The 14,922-nt window shown below is 42.1% G+C and overlaps 1 pseudogene; it reads right to left on the reverse strand.

Annotated features, from left to right (window-relative positions):
• The window catches only part of LOC110558429 (putative elongation factor 1-alpha-like 3), a 105,185-nt pseudogene that overhangs the window by 89,458 nt on the left and 805 nt on the right, over positions 1-14,922 (reverse strand).

The raw sequence follows: 14,922 nt of genomic DNA on the forward strand, positions 1-14,922 counted from the left end.
GCTTGCCTTGAAATCAAAAAGGCCTGAAGTTGATGCCCAGAACCTACAGAACTAAAAAGCTAGGTGTGGTGGCTCTCTTGTAATTCTAGCCCTGGGAAGGTGGAGACATGCAGATATTTGAAACTCAGTGGCTAGCTAACTTAGCCTGCCTGGCAAGTTCCAGTCCACTGAGAAATCCTATTGTCAGGAATATAACTTAAAAACTGTTTTGTATACCTTGGAGACCATTTAGTGTTACTCGGAATAATGTAATGCAAGTGAAGTAGAAGTTTGACACCATTTATCTCTGATAGAAGCTAGCCCTCAGAAACAAGTCCCTGACAGGTCACCAGGATGCTCAGAAAAGGCCTGGCCCGGACAGGCCTTGATCTACTAGTGAGCTAACCGTGAAATGGTGTTAATGTGCTAGTGAACCAGCTCCAAGCTGTAGCCCTGATAGTGCAAAGCTGCTGCCCAGTGAATTGATACAAAAATTGCAGCTTTGGAAATGGTCTCGAGGATTTCACAGCCGTGTCCCTAAGACTCAGCTTCACTACCCTCTGTGTTCATGCCCATCAGCAAGAGGACTCGAGGCTCTGTGCTTGGGCCCTGGCTTCTGTGACCGGTGAACTTTTCGCACAGCCTCTGGCCTACACAGGCTTGCCTGTCAGCTCTAGCCATTGGCCTACACTCTTTCCATCAGTGCCATCCTCCCAGCCTGCCGCCACTGAAGGACTTCCAGGGCAGATGTGGGTTGAAGCCTTCAAGCTTCCGAAGCTCCTCACCAGAGAAGACTTCCCGGTGGAACCCTGTAGCAGCATTTCTGCCCAAAGAATTGTTTCCTGCTTGGTGAGGTGTCTGTTTAATTTTTATATTAGCATAATGTTTTAGGGTTTCCCTTGCTGTGAAGACTCCATGACTGTGGCAATTTTTATAAAGCAAACATTTAATTGGCGCTGCCTTACAGTTCCATTATCATCACAGTGGGAAGCATGGCAGCGTCCAAGCAGACATGGTGCTGGGGGAGATAAACCATGTAATCCAAGAAGTCACGCCACAAGGCAGGCCTCACAGGAGAGGTTTGTTAGGGGAGGGGAACACAGAAGAAGCTTCTGGGGGAAGTGGAGGGAAGGAGAGAGCGAGGGAAAGAGGTCCGTTCTTTTATAAGGTGACTCTGAGCATGTGCAGGAGGTAGGTGCAGGAGGTAGGTGTATGCTTTGCAGCTGTCATAAAGCTGTCGCAACTCAGGTGTTCAGACACAGACAAGTGGCTCCTGGTGGCTGGAAAAGGTGTCGCACTGGTGATGACGTGTTTTGCTGTTGACAGGGTCCTGGGGCTGATGGTGAGCTCCTTGATTACTAATAGTAGACACTGAAAGTTCTACATCTTGCTCCTCAGGCAGCAGGAGACTGTCACACTGGGCATAGTTTGAGCATAGGAGACCTCAAAGCCCACCCCCCACAGTGACACATTTCCTCCACCAAGGCCACATCTATGGCAATGTTACAGGATATTAGATTTTTGTACCAAGCTGGGCATAGTAGTGCATGCCTTTAATTCCAGCACTTGGGAGGCAGAGACAGAGGCAGGAGGATCTCTGTGAGTTCGAGGCCAGCCTAGTCTACAAAGTAAGTCCTGGACAGCCAGGGCTTGATACACAGAGAAACCCTGTCCTGAAAAAAAAAATAGCAACAAACAAACAAAAACAGAGTATTGCACATAGAAAGCCCAAGTAGATAGTGAGGTTTGTCAGAGCCAGGTAGGTGTGTCCTGAAGAGAAGCAGTTTGGGTATGCCTCTACAGCCTCCACTGATAAGCATGCTAAATTCCTGCTAGGGAGAGGTCTTGTGGTCTTCATGACCCGAGGCAAAGTCAGCTGGGTACCCTCCCCCTACCCCACTGTAAATCTGAGATGGTTCGGGCCCTATTGACTTGGCTTAGAGCACCTCCACCATGACAGTGACATGGTTCACCCTGATAGGGGAGCAGGGGAGGAACTGGAGACATCTTTTTAAGCAATTGGACCTTTACTAGAGCTTTCTCTTGTCTTAGAAGAGCATTTTTGGAAGGATCTCCTGGTAAGAGACGGAGATCCACTCTTTGGGCTTGCACGAACAGGGAAGCAGCTGGCAGGACACAGGTCAAACAGAATTCCAGGAAAGAGCGCTAAAGACCCTTCATGGGTTTGGAGGAGCTCAAGAAAAAGGTGGACTAGCTCGGTAGAATGACACAGATAAACAGATTTCTAAAGAGCTAGTAGTTTATTTGAAGAATCCGGCTTATACATAGATATTTTTATATGCAGTTCAGAAAATAAAGTTACCTTGCTAAGCTAGCAGGTTTTTGCCTCAGTTAATATGTCTCATGTCTTTTGGTATAAATATTAGATCATTTAAACAGTTAGACCCCAACAAGGCCATACCTCCTCATAGTGCCCCTCCATATGGACAAGCATTCAAGTACATGAGTGTATGGGAGCCATAGCTACTCAAACCATCACAAATGATAGTATAAAGAATGTTTGTTTAATAACTGAACATATTCAAAAGACAATTTTTGTCTGGACATACTAATTGCTGAACACCTTACTCTCTGCACTTCCCTTTTGAAAAAGGCATGTGGTACCAGACAAAGATAGCCAAGGTTTGTCTTCTGGCCTCCATCAGTGGAGGAGTGCATGTGTGTGAGTACCCCTCCCTCGAGGCTCCTGTAGAAGCCAGAAAGGACTGTATTCATTTTCATCACTTGACAAGCAATTAAAAACACGTGGGTGCTGTGGACTAGTTTTAGAGGGTGTTAGAAACTAAAGGACTTTGAGTTGCAGCCTTGCAGATCACTTGCCCGAGGTCACACAACTTATTTATCTTTCTGTGTCTTCCAATCCCATGTATAAATGGTAAATGATAATGCTGTCCTCACATAGTTCTTCTGAGTTTTATATCCACAGGCAATATGTAAGAATATGCTTGGCATTCTGAGATCTTGTGGAGCAGATATTTAGGAACAAGAAAGAAGCTCAGAAGGAAAAGGACTCAGTCTAGTTTTCACTAGCTCCTTTGTTCATCAGTAGACACCTTTGTTTTCCCCCCTGAGAAAGGGTTTCTCTGTGTAACAGTACTGGCTCTCCTGGAACTCATTTTGTAAATCAGGCTGGTCTCGAACTCACAGAGATCCACCTGCCTCTGCCTTGACAGTGCTGGAATTAAAGGCATGTGTGTTGTAGGTGGTTATTAATATTTACTATTGGCTTATCTTCTAGTGAAGCTTGCTGTTAATCTTAAACAGCTGTATAACCAAATCACCACACAGAGACGGGGTTTTTAGTTAACCTAGAACACAATGCTGGGCAATAAAAAAAAAGCTCTTCCTCTAAGACGACGTAATAATAGTTAATCCAGGCAAGATGAGATTTAGTCACGTCTCCAGTTACCTAACACTCCTGTTGAGAAATGAAGGCCTTCATTGGAGCGTTGACCTTAGGAATGAAGGGAAAAAAATGTGTTGGAGATAAGAGAGTTATTGGAGTGTAGTGACTGGTTAGGGTGTCTTTGGAAGGGCAGTAATAGCCTAACTTCTCCTCAAAAAATTTCTTGAGCTGAAAAAAAAATGGCTCAGCAGTTAAGAGTGCTTGCTGCTGTTGTAGAGGAACTGAGTTCAGGTCCCGGCACCCACTTCACACAGCTCACAACTTGCAGGCATCCTCAGCAAAGGGCCATTAGGGCTCAAGGCCTAGGCCAGCTTCCACTGATGCGGCTAGGAAGTGGTGAGGTTGGTGGGGGGTGGGGGGAGAGGAGATGACGAGCTGTCTGAGAGTCTGTCTAGAGAAGAACAACCAATGGCAGGAGATGGTGTGGAGGAACCTGACTGGTTGCCCAAAGCTATATAACAGAATAAAGGTGTCTGCAGCTGCTCGCCCTCTGTTTGCATTCGCCTGACTCCTGGTGTCTGTGTGACTGTACCTCTCACCCCTCGGCCTGGACCCTCTGTCCTCACCCATGGGCTGGACCCTTGGGAGGAGGACCTACAACTGTATGTAACTCCAGCTCCAAAGGACCTGAAACTGTCAACCTTCCAGGGGTACACACCTACATGCTAAATAAACATAAAAACAAATGTATCTTATGTATCTTATTAATTTTTTTTGTAATCTTGGCTTCCCTCAAACTCAAAGAGATCTGCCTGCTTTCTTGCTGGGACTAAAGATGTGTTTCATCATGACAGGTGGTACTGTTTGTTTGTTTCTCTTTCTTTCTTTCCTTCTTTCTTTCTTTCTTTCTTTCTTTCTTTTGTCCTTCCTTCCTTCCTTCCTTCCTTCCTTCCTTCCTTCCTTCCTTCCTTCCTTCCTTCCTTCCTTCCTTCCTTCCTTGTGTGCATGTATCAAGTTAGCCTTGATCTCACAATCCTCTAGCCTCAGCCTCTCAAGCACATCACTATATCTGGCTAATACGGGTCCTAACTGCTGTCTGGAATCTCAGAAATAAGTTAATGTGAGGGAGAGAGAATCTTATGGCTGACAATCACAGTGGAAATGGTCTCTGCAAACCTTGGAGCAAATCATGTGTGTACCAATGTCTGGCCAGGGGCTGAGATTAGAAGGTTTACTGTATGCCCCATGCACATCCTACACTGTGTGTTTTTCCTTTGGTGTCAACTCTGCAGAGATTGGGTTTGAGTTTATTGAGGATAGTTTAATCTGAGGTCTCCTATATCCTAATTTGTGCGTGTTTTCAAGAAAGAAATCACTCGGAGCATGGTGTCACACACCTGTAATCCCAGCACTTGGAGAGGCAGAGGCAGGTGGATCCCTGGTGAGTTTGAGGCCAGCCTGGTCTACAAAGAGAGTCAAGGACACCAAGGCTACACAGAGAAAGCCTGTCTCAGAAAACCAATAATAAGCCTGGCCTACAAAGCGAGTCAAGGACAGACAATAATAATGATAATAGTAATACTACTAATAATAAAGCATTTAATATAGCCAAAAGACGAAAAGCCATTCTATCTAGCATTAATTCTAACTAGGCATATTTTCTTTTGTAACATTCATGTCTTTGTATAGACAACAAACTTTATTGTTTGTTATGATTATATGTAAAATGCCTGTTTAGTGCCTAACACATAGTAAAAACTCAGACTGTGATAGTTATGAATGTTCTGGTGTTAGGTCTGGGAATTGCTGAAGGAAGACCTCGGACTCAGGTAGTATGCAAAAGCAAGGAGCGTTTATTCTACAGAAATTGCCAGCATGCTGGGGTGACCATTCCATAGAATGGCAACCCTGAAGTGAGCACCCAGGCTCGATTTCAAGACAGTTAGGAGATTTCCCTAATGTAGGCCTAGAATGTTTCCAGAAACTAAACTGCCACAAAGTCAACTCCACTGCATTGCCTCTCAACTCACTGACGCAACCAAACTGACTGAATGGAACTCAGAGATCTGCAAGCCTCTGTCTCCCGAGTGTTGGGATTAAAGGTATGTACTGCCTCAGCTGGACCTAAGGTTTTCTTTATCGAAAACTTGCAGTTTAGTTTTTGGAATTCAGAGGCAGTGTTACAGAGATAGGTTTCAGAGCAAGAACAAGCGAGACACAAGTGAAGACAGAAAAGCAAGAGAATGAGAAGGAGCCAGAAGGTTAGAACAGATTGATGGAATTAATTTGAGGCCAAGTAGAGCTATTCAGTGAGAAACTGGAAGGAGCCAGAATTCGGAAAGAGCTAGAAAGGTGAGCTTATTCAGCAGTAAGTCTCAAAGACTGAAAACATTCTAGGCCTAGGTTAGATTATGGGGAGGTGAGACGTTTCCAGTCCTAGGCCTAGGTTAGCTGACAGAGGCAGCAGGCCTTCAAGATGATAACTGCCTCAGGTGAATAAAAGTTGCTTTTACATAGACCCTCCTCTGGTAGCCAAGAACCTGAGACTAGACTAGCTGGGGACCTAAGGAAAAACCAAATACTACTGTTCTGCTAGTGGAATTTAGCAACAAAATGACTCCTAACAACATCCTGCTACACCCATAGTCCGGTGTCTTGCTCAGCCAACATCAGAAAAGCTTTCTCCTATAGTAGATGGGAATAAATATTGAGACCTAGAGCTGAACAATGTACAGACAATAAGAGACCTTGGAACACTTGGTCTAAAATGGGAATGTTTCCATTAAATCCCTCCCCTTGGGGAAGTCTGTGGAAGAGCTGGCAGAAAGATTGTAAGAGGAAGGGGGCAGGTATTGGCATTATTTTTTTTTAAACTATTTTATTTATGCTTCTTATGCCTCTTTCTCCCTACTCCACCCTGATCCCTTCCAGCGCCCCAACACTAGGTAGGAGAAAAAGATAAGTGGGGAGAGGGGATGTAGTTCTCTTTGGCTATTTTCTGTTGTTTAGGGATGTAGTTCCTTGGGGCAAGTCCAATGTTTGTTTCAGTATATCTCCAACTTTTTCTTGTCGAAACTGCAGCAACAGTAGCCAGGAACAGCAGAGAGGAAGCCCCCTCAACACTGTTGTTGGGCTCTGGCCTTTATTCTCTCTCAGAGTCCTCAGAATTAAACTACCTGCAGTTGGGAAAGAGCTGCTGTGGAAAATCTGAATCAGTTTCATATCCCATACCTGGGATTAAAATAAAAACATGTTTACAGGTCATAAACCAAAACTTCCATAAGAGTGATGGTAGACACCAAGGAAAGAAGGCCTTCCTCAACACAGCAGGACGATGGCGGACTGAGGCAGAATGCACAGGGCTTGCACAGGTCAGGGCCTAATGGAGCCCCAGTGCTCAGAGTAGAAACTGACACAATTCCACATCCTAACCCAGAAGCTATCTCCAACTGATAACTGCTTGCAACTGAAATTATATTTCTCCAGATGCAGTCTCACTTAGGATACCAACCACTCTTAAGGCCAGGCCCAATGCCCAAGGCCAAAACAAGATGAACCTACTTTATTTATTATTTTATTTGTCTCATCATGTTTATTTGGGCACTTTTCTTTCTTTTCTTTTTCTTTTTTTTTTTTTATCCTACTGGTCTTTTGCTTATATGTTATGGTTTTGTATTTTGTGTGTGTGTGTGTGTGTGTGTGTTTGTGGAATTTCTGTATTTGACAATGTGTTCATCTGCTTGTATGTGTTTCTTTCCTTTTTCTGTTTTGTCTTATTCGGTTTGTTTTCATTTTATCTTATGTTATTATTATATGGTTATTTGTTTTTTTAATGAGAGAGAACAAGAAAGTACATGGATTTGGACAGTCAAGGAGGTGGGGAGGAGCTAGGAGGAGTTGAGAACCATAATCAGAATATATTGTATGGAAAAAACAAACAAACCTGTTTTCAGCTGGGCGTGGTGGCTCATGCCTTTAATCCCAGCACTCGGGAGGCAGAGGCAGGGGGATTGCTGTGAGTTCCAGACCACCTGCTCTACAAAGTGGCACCAGAACAGCCAGGGCTACACAGAGAAACCCTGTCTCAAAAAACAAAACAAAACCAACCAAACAAAAAACTGATCAAACAAGAACCCCCAAATCCAAATTATTTTAATAATAATAATATTAATAAACAAACAGAATACTGAGGCTTTGTTTACTTTATTCCTCACAGAATCTGTCAAATCAGAACAATATACTGGAATATGTTCAGCAGCTGTTGAATTAAGTTGCTATTAAACCTACAGTTGTTGAATAACTATTAGACTACATACAAGCAGGAATTATGAAATCTATTACCTACTTTCAAAATGTTTTCTATAGACATAACAAAATATTGCTGGATGAATTTAAGCTGCAGAACTTGGGCTGGGGAGATTAGTCAATGGATACAAGTGTTTGCCATATAAACCTGATCCCTAGAATCTTAAAACCTAAAGCTAATATTTTATTTTAAGGCAATAATGTTCCCACTGTGTTATATCTCCTACCCTTAGTGGTTTGAGACAGTCCTGAAATGTGTGGCTCCTTTTGCCTCCCTGCCTCTTGAGTGGTCTTACAGGCAATATACAGCAGAAGGCAAAGAAGAAAACTTCTGTAAACTTGGGTTTGGCAAAGCATTGTTAGGTATGACAATAGAAGCCCAATCAACAAAACAAAGATAATAGCACTTCATCGTAAAGATCCTTTTATGCTGCAAAGGATGCTACTGAGAAAGTCAAAAGTCAACATTAGCTTCAATAGCACATGAACTATGAGTGAAAAGAAAAAAAAAACATGAAAAGGTCAGAATCACCCAGGTGTAGGTACAGTATGCAGATCGGGGAAGTGCTCCATATTTTCAAATGTAAGGCTGGAATTCTAAACACAACTATCCAGCTTCAGCACAGAAAGCGGGTCTAAGAGTATGACTGTGTCCGTTCATTTGTTTACTTGTGCTAGTGGCACTAGCACATTCTACGGCAAGTTTGTGAAGGCCAGTTCTCTCCTGCCCTCCGGGCCCTGGGAACCAAATTCAAATTTGACAGTACCTTTACCCACTGGGCCATCTTTTGGCCACTGCATGATCTTTTACATACAAGAACTTGTTTTGAAAATAAGGAAGAGAAAAGAAAGTGAAAGTCAGCTCACGGAATAGGCGCAAATATTTGCAGATAATATATCTGATAAGACAATCATCTAAAGCATATGAAGAAGTCCTACAACATAATAATAAAAAGATAAAGATAGAAATTAGTAAAAGACAATCTGAGTAGATATTTCCCAAAGAACATGTGAAAGGGACCGATAAGCAGGAGCAAAAGCACTCAGTTCCATCAGCTCTTAGGGAAATGCAAAACAGAGCCCATGTCATATCCAGCAGAATGGCTATGACCAAAGACAGTACAAGCCATGGCAAGGGTATGAAGGTCTGGGGCTTCCCTCACGGTTGGTGGGTGATTAAATAGAATGGCCTTTTGGGAAAATAGTTGAACAGTTCCTCAAAATGTTAAGCACAGTGTTACTGTGTAACCCAGAAATTCTAATTTGATACACTCAATGAAATATTCCACAGAACTGAATACATATACTCACACAAAATCAGTAAACCAACATTCATACAGTGTTACTTGTGAATGACAAGAAGTGAAAATACCTAATTTTCTGCCAACTTGAAAAATAGGTTAAATGCAGTCTATTTGTGCAATGGAATATTATTCAGTCACAAGAAGCAATAAAGTATTGATTCATGGTACAACAAGTGTGATCCTTGAAAACATTATGTAGGTGAGAAAAGGCAGCCAGCCACAAAAAGACCACACACTGTATGATTCTATTTATAGGTAGAGAATGGACACACACAGAGAAAAGCACCTAAGTAATTGCCTGGGGCTGGGGATGAATGGTCTCAGGTGTATGAATATACTAAAAAAACATTAAAAAACTACAACATTGCCCTTTAGATGAACAAATTATATCTCAGTAAGTTGTGTTTCTATATTTTGTTTGTTGTTTTATTCTTTCGAGACAAAATCTCACTCTGCAGCTCACAATGGTTTTGAATTCATAACAGCACCCCTGCCTTAGCCCCCCGACCCCTCTCCCCACCCAGTGCTGGAACTGCAGGTATGACTACAACACTAGCTTTGTGGGTTTGGTCAATGCTGTTCTTAGTTGTTGTTGTTGGTTTTTTTTTAAGAGCATAATGGAGGACAAAAAGAACTAAAGTTTAAAATCAAAAGGCTCACCATGCAATGTCAGTTTAAGGTAGCAAAATAGGGAGTACAATATTTCTGTTTTCAGCTTTGATAGTTTCTAATTTTAGCAAGAACCCAGGCCTGCAATATTATGCTGAAAGCTTTCCATCCTCATACACAGAAGATTGGTCCTTTTCATAAGAGCCATCTTTAATGTGTTTGTTTTTTTTTTAAATGTATTATATATTAGGTAAACACTAAAAATCTATCAGTCTTCTACTTACTCTTCTACCTGTTTCCCCAATGTGTTCTGTTAGAACAGAATTACGGTTTTATTTCGGTACATGTAGTAATACTGTAAAGATAGACTCTTTCCTCAACTGTGACCCTCATAATTATAAAGATTGGGCTACCACCAAACTGCAAGACTGTACTGCTTGGCCTTGGAGAGGTGGCGCGGCAGTTTTCTTTCCTTTCCTTTTCTTTCTTTCCCTTCCTTCCTTCCTTCCTTCCTTCTTTCCTTCCTTCCTTCTTTCCTTCCTTCCTTTTTTCCTTATCTCCTTCTTTTCTTTGTTCTCCTTCTCCTCTTCCTTTTAGATTTTCGAGACAGGGTTTCTCTGTATAGCCTTGGCTATCCTGAAACTCACTCTGTAGACGAGGCTGGGGTCAAACTCAGAGAGCCTCCTGCCTCTGCCTCCCAAGTATTGGGGTTAAAGGCATGCACCACCATTCTTCGGTGCACCATTTAAGGGCACGTGTATTGGAAAGGACAGGATTCAGTTTCCAGCACACACACAGCTCACAACTATCTGTAATTCCAGTTCCCAGGACTCCGTGCCCTTCCTAGCCTCTGTGGTACACATATGGTGCACATGCAGGCAAACGTTAACACTCACATAATATAAACAAATAAATCTATTTACGACTTGTAAATTAGTTAATTGTGAATTTGTGGAGAGCACTTAGTACTCAGTAGCTGGGTATGGTGGTGCAGGCCTTTAACCCCAGCACTGGAGGGACAGAGGCAGGTGGATCTCTGGGTTTGAGGCCAGCGTGGTCTACAAACTAAGTTCCAGAGGTACACAGAGAAACCATCTCGAAAAACAAAACTAAACAAAAACCCTCAAAAGAAAAACAACAACAAAAAACAAAACCCAAAACCAAACTAAACCAAAGCCCCAAAGCAAACAACAAACTAAGTCTCACTGAATGTGAAGGGATAGAGGGGCCGGAAAGATGGCTCTGCAGTTAAGAGTGCGCGTTGCTCTTCCAGAGGAGGGGTATGCATGCATGCATGCGTGTGTGTGTGTACATGTGTGCATGTGTGTGTGTGTGTGTGTGTGTGTGTGTGTGTGCATGCACAGCAACCACATGGAGAATCTCAACCTTAGCTAACTTCAGTAGCAGGGGACCCAGTGCTGTCAGAAGGCACCATGCACATGGGTGGTACACAGACGTACATGCGGGGCAAAATACTTACTGCATGTAAAATAATAACAATGCTAATAAAAAAACTAAAAAATGGTAGAGATAGTAGTATGATTTCAGGTTATTCTGAGAGCTAAAGGAAATGAGGCATATAACATAGCATAGTGTCCACGACACAGTGAATGCTAAAATAATAACTGCTGTTAGTTATTAATTATAACAACATAACAGGGGATTGAGAGGATTAAGAAATGTATGAGCCAGGTGCATTGTCACACGCCTATAATCTCAGCACTCGGGGATGCAGAGGGAGGTGGATCTCTGTGAGTCTGAGGCCAGCCTACAAAGTGACAGCCAAGACTACACTGAGAAACTCTGTCTTGGAAAAGCAAAATAAAAGAAATGTGTGAAGAGAGCTAGGGAGTTGGCTGTCAGTAAAGTGCTTGCCATGAAAGCAGGAGATCCTGAATTCAATCACCAGTCCCCACATCTAAGTGTACCTGTTACCCCACCACTGAAAAGGGCTTGCTAGAGAGACATTCTAGGCAATCAGTGAGCTCGGGTTCAGTGAGAGATCTTATCTCAAAAAATAAGGCGGGGAATCGAATGAGGAAAACTCCCAGCATCAAGCTCTGCCTCCACTTGTGCATGCTTGCGGGCATGTGTACACATTTATGCACAAAGAAAAGGGTGAAAGCAAGATTGCAATGTGGCTGAAAGCTGAGCACTAGCATCAAAAACGCAAGTGCTTCTGAGCTTTACTATTAGGACAGTGTTAGACAAACACACTGCATATTTAGCCAAGGCACTTGGATATTTTTCAAATTTACTGATAGAATATTCTTGAGAGAAGTTTGCTATACACAAACTGTCGTGTTGCATGAGTATTTTTAAGAGAATATAATGTGGTTGAAATAATGCTACGGAGCGTGAATTTGAATAAGAGCATTGGAGAGTCACCTCTGTGCTTCCTGTGAGAATTATCCTACCAATATTCTTACTGATAGTAGCAGCCATTTTTTAGAAGTCTTTTTAAAAACATTTTTATCTGTTATTTATTTGTGTGTGTGTGTGTGTGAATGCAGCACAGCATTCACACACACATTCTGATCTCCACACACTGTGGGACAACCTGTGGGAATCCTTTCATCCTGTGGGTCCAAGGAGACAGAACTCAGATTGGTGTAAAGTCTCGGTGGCACCTTTACCTTCTGAGCAATCCTTTTAAAAATGAATTAGTTATTCTTATTTTATGTGCATTGATATTTTGCTTGCATTTATGTGTGTGTGAGGGGATCAGATCTTGTTGTTAAAAACAGTTGTGAGCTGCAATGTGGGTGCTGGAAATTGAACCCAGGTTCTCAGGAAGTGTCATTGCTCTTAACTGCTGAGCTATCTTTCCAGCCTAAGATATTAATATTTTGAAGTCTGTAAGTGTGTATAAACTGTGGATGTGAGGTGTTGAGAATCAAACTTAGCATCTTCTACATCCTAAACAAATGGTCTGTCACTGAGTTATATACTTACTCTAAGGACCAACAGTTTATTAAGATGTAAAAGATTTAGCACCCTGGACTTTAGTTGTATACTTTTAAAATGGGCTTTTAACTTTTTCTGGATTAACCAAAGTCTAGATTTATAATTTCTTTAAAGATTCTGTTTTCTCAAATGTTTATTCCTAACATTTTGAAGTTATTACAGAGGTAAATTCTCTGAAAAAAAGTATGTCACTCTTATACATTTCTAGGTTGTCAGTTCCTTGCATAATCTATATTCTTAGGATAAACAATGCTTGGTACATGTGAAGATGCATTTGAGGAAACAGATCTATCAACGAAATATGACTAAGCAGAGGCCCTTTCCATTTCCTGTACTGAGGTATGGAAGAGCAACTTAACCTCACAGTGCTTTGCTTTCTTCACTTCTCTCCTTCCCCACTATTTCTCTGGGGGCTGAAAAAAGTACCCCACATATTCTAGTGATATACATACCCGGTCCTCAGTTTCTTCACCTTAAAGTGACACTAATACTTAGTCACAGAGCCAGTGAGGACTACATGGGACCCCATATGAAAAGTACATTAGACACAGTAATATATCAGTTTAGTTACTAGTATTGTTATTATGGAAGTGCTCAGAAGAAAGGTAAGTTTTAGGAGCTGCCTCGGAACTACAGATAATTACTATACTTGGTGAGGAGAAAGGTTTTGTTAAAGTATGATTTTGCAAATTGCACTTGAGCTATTTTCATTTTTCAATTTTGGGGGGGTTGTTCAAGACAGGGTTTCTCTGTGTAGTCCTGGCTGACCTAGACTCACACTGTAGACCAGGCTGGCCTCGAACTCACAGAGAACACACACTTCTGCCTCAGTGCTGGAATTAAAGGCATGTATTACCATGCTTGGCTGAGCTATTTTCTTTTTTTTTTAACTAGTATATATACATATATGTGTATATATATATATATATATATACATATATATGAAGTGACAAAATACTAAAAATAAAGATATATATACTTTATTTTTAGTATTGTCACTTCTTTTTTGAATTGATAAGTTTTTATTTTTTATTTAATCACTTTACAGCTGATACCAGCCTCTCCCCCCTCTCCTCCCAATCCCGTCTTCTTGGGCCCCTCCTCCATTCCCCCTCTTTTTCTTAGAGAAGGTTCCGTGATGGGTACTAACCCACCCTGGCACCTCAAGTCACAACAGGACTAAGCTCATCCTCTCCCAGTGAGGCCAGGCAAGCCAGCCCAGCTATGGGAAAGGGATCCAAAGGCAGGGAACAGAGTCTGAGACAGCCCCATCTCCCATTGTTAGGGGATCCACATGATGACCAGGCTACACATCTACTACGTGTGTGTGTGTGTGTGTGTGTGTGTGTGTGTGTGTGTTGGGAGGAGTCTAGGCCCGGCCCATGCACACTCTTTGACTGGTGGCTCAGTCTTTTTGAGTCCCATGAGCCAGGTAGTTGACTTTGTTAAGTCTTCTTGTAGTGTCCTTGACCCCTCTGACTCCCTCAATCCTTCCTCCCACTTTTCTGAAAAACTCCTGGAGCTTGCTGGCTGGGCTATTTTCAAAGAGTGGAAAGAGTATGGCTAAGAGCTGGTAGTTTAGTATTGGGGAAGAGCCACAGCTATAGGAGAGTGAGATTGTGCGGATGTGGGGGAAATAAGTGATTTTTGAGGCATTAAGAACGGTAGAACAAAAGAAAAGCAAAAGGCATGTTGCTGATGCCTGAAATATAATTCCGTATTCTACTTTCCTCAAAGTGTTGACTTAAAATCTGCTCAGAAATTGTTATTACCTTCAACCGTGTTGTTTAAGTCCGGTTATCAGAATTTCAAATCTTGTCTTAACTTCTATCAAGACAGAGATTGGTTTACAGAACTGATATCAACACTCTCAAGAGCGCAGCCAGAAGATTGCCACCACACTTAACCTAATTGTGAACTTGTGAATCATACTACTTCTGGTATAATCTCATCACTTGTTAAAAGGGAATAATTATTTACCGAGAAAGATGTGAGGATGAAACATTTATAGCACCTGCTACTTGAGAGATACGTTTTCTATTAGATCCTGTCAGTGGAAACGGTTTAAAAACGATACTATGTATTGGCAACGGATTGCCTTAACAGGAGTTACGGTTCCCTACTAACCTAAGTCTTCTCATGCCATTACTAAGTTATCTAAGTTAACACATAATATCCTTTCACACATAATATTCAATGTACTATAGAACATTTCTTCTTGAGCACATTTTTCTTTTCGGGAGAGGGAGTTCGAGACAGGTTTTCTCTGGGTAGCCTCTCCTGTCCTGGGACTTTCTCTGTGTACCTGGCTACCCTCGAACTCCTGCCTCTACCTCTTGAGGGCAGAGATTAAAGGTACGCACTCTTTACTAACACAGCAGTCTCTTAAGC

This window comes from Meriones unguiculatus, chromosome 21 (assembly GCF_030254825.1).
Source record: "Meriones unguiculatus strain TT.TT164.6M chromosome 21, Bangor_MerUng_6.1, whole genome shotgun sequence".
Lineage (NCBI taxonomy): Eukaryota > Metazoa > Chordata > Mammalia > Rodentia > Muridae > Meriones > Meriones unguiculatus.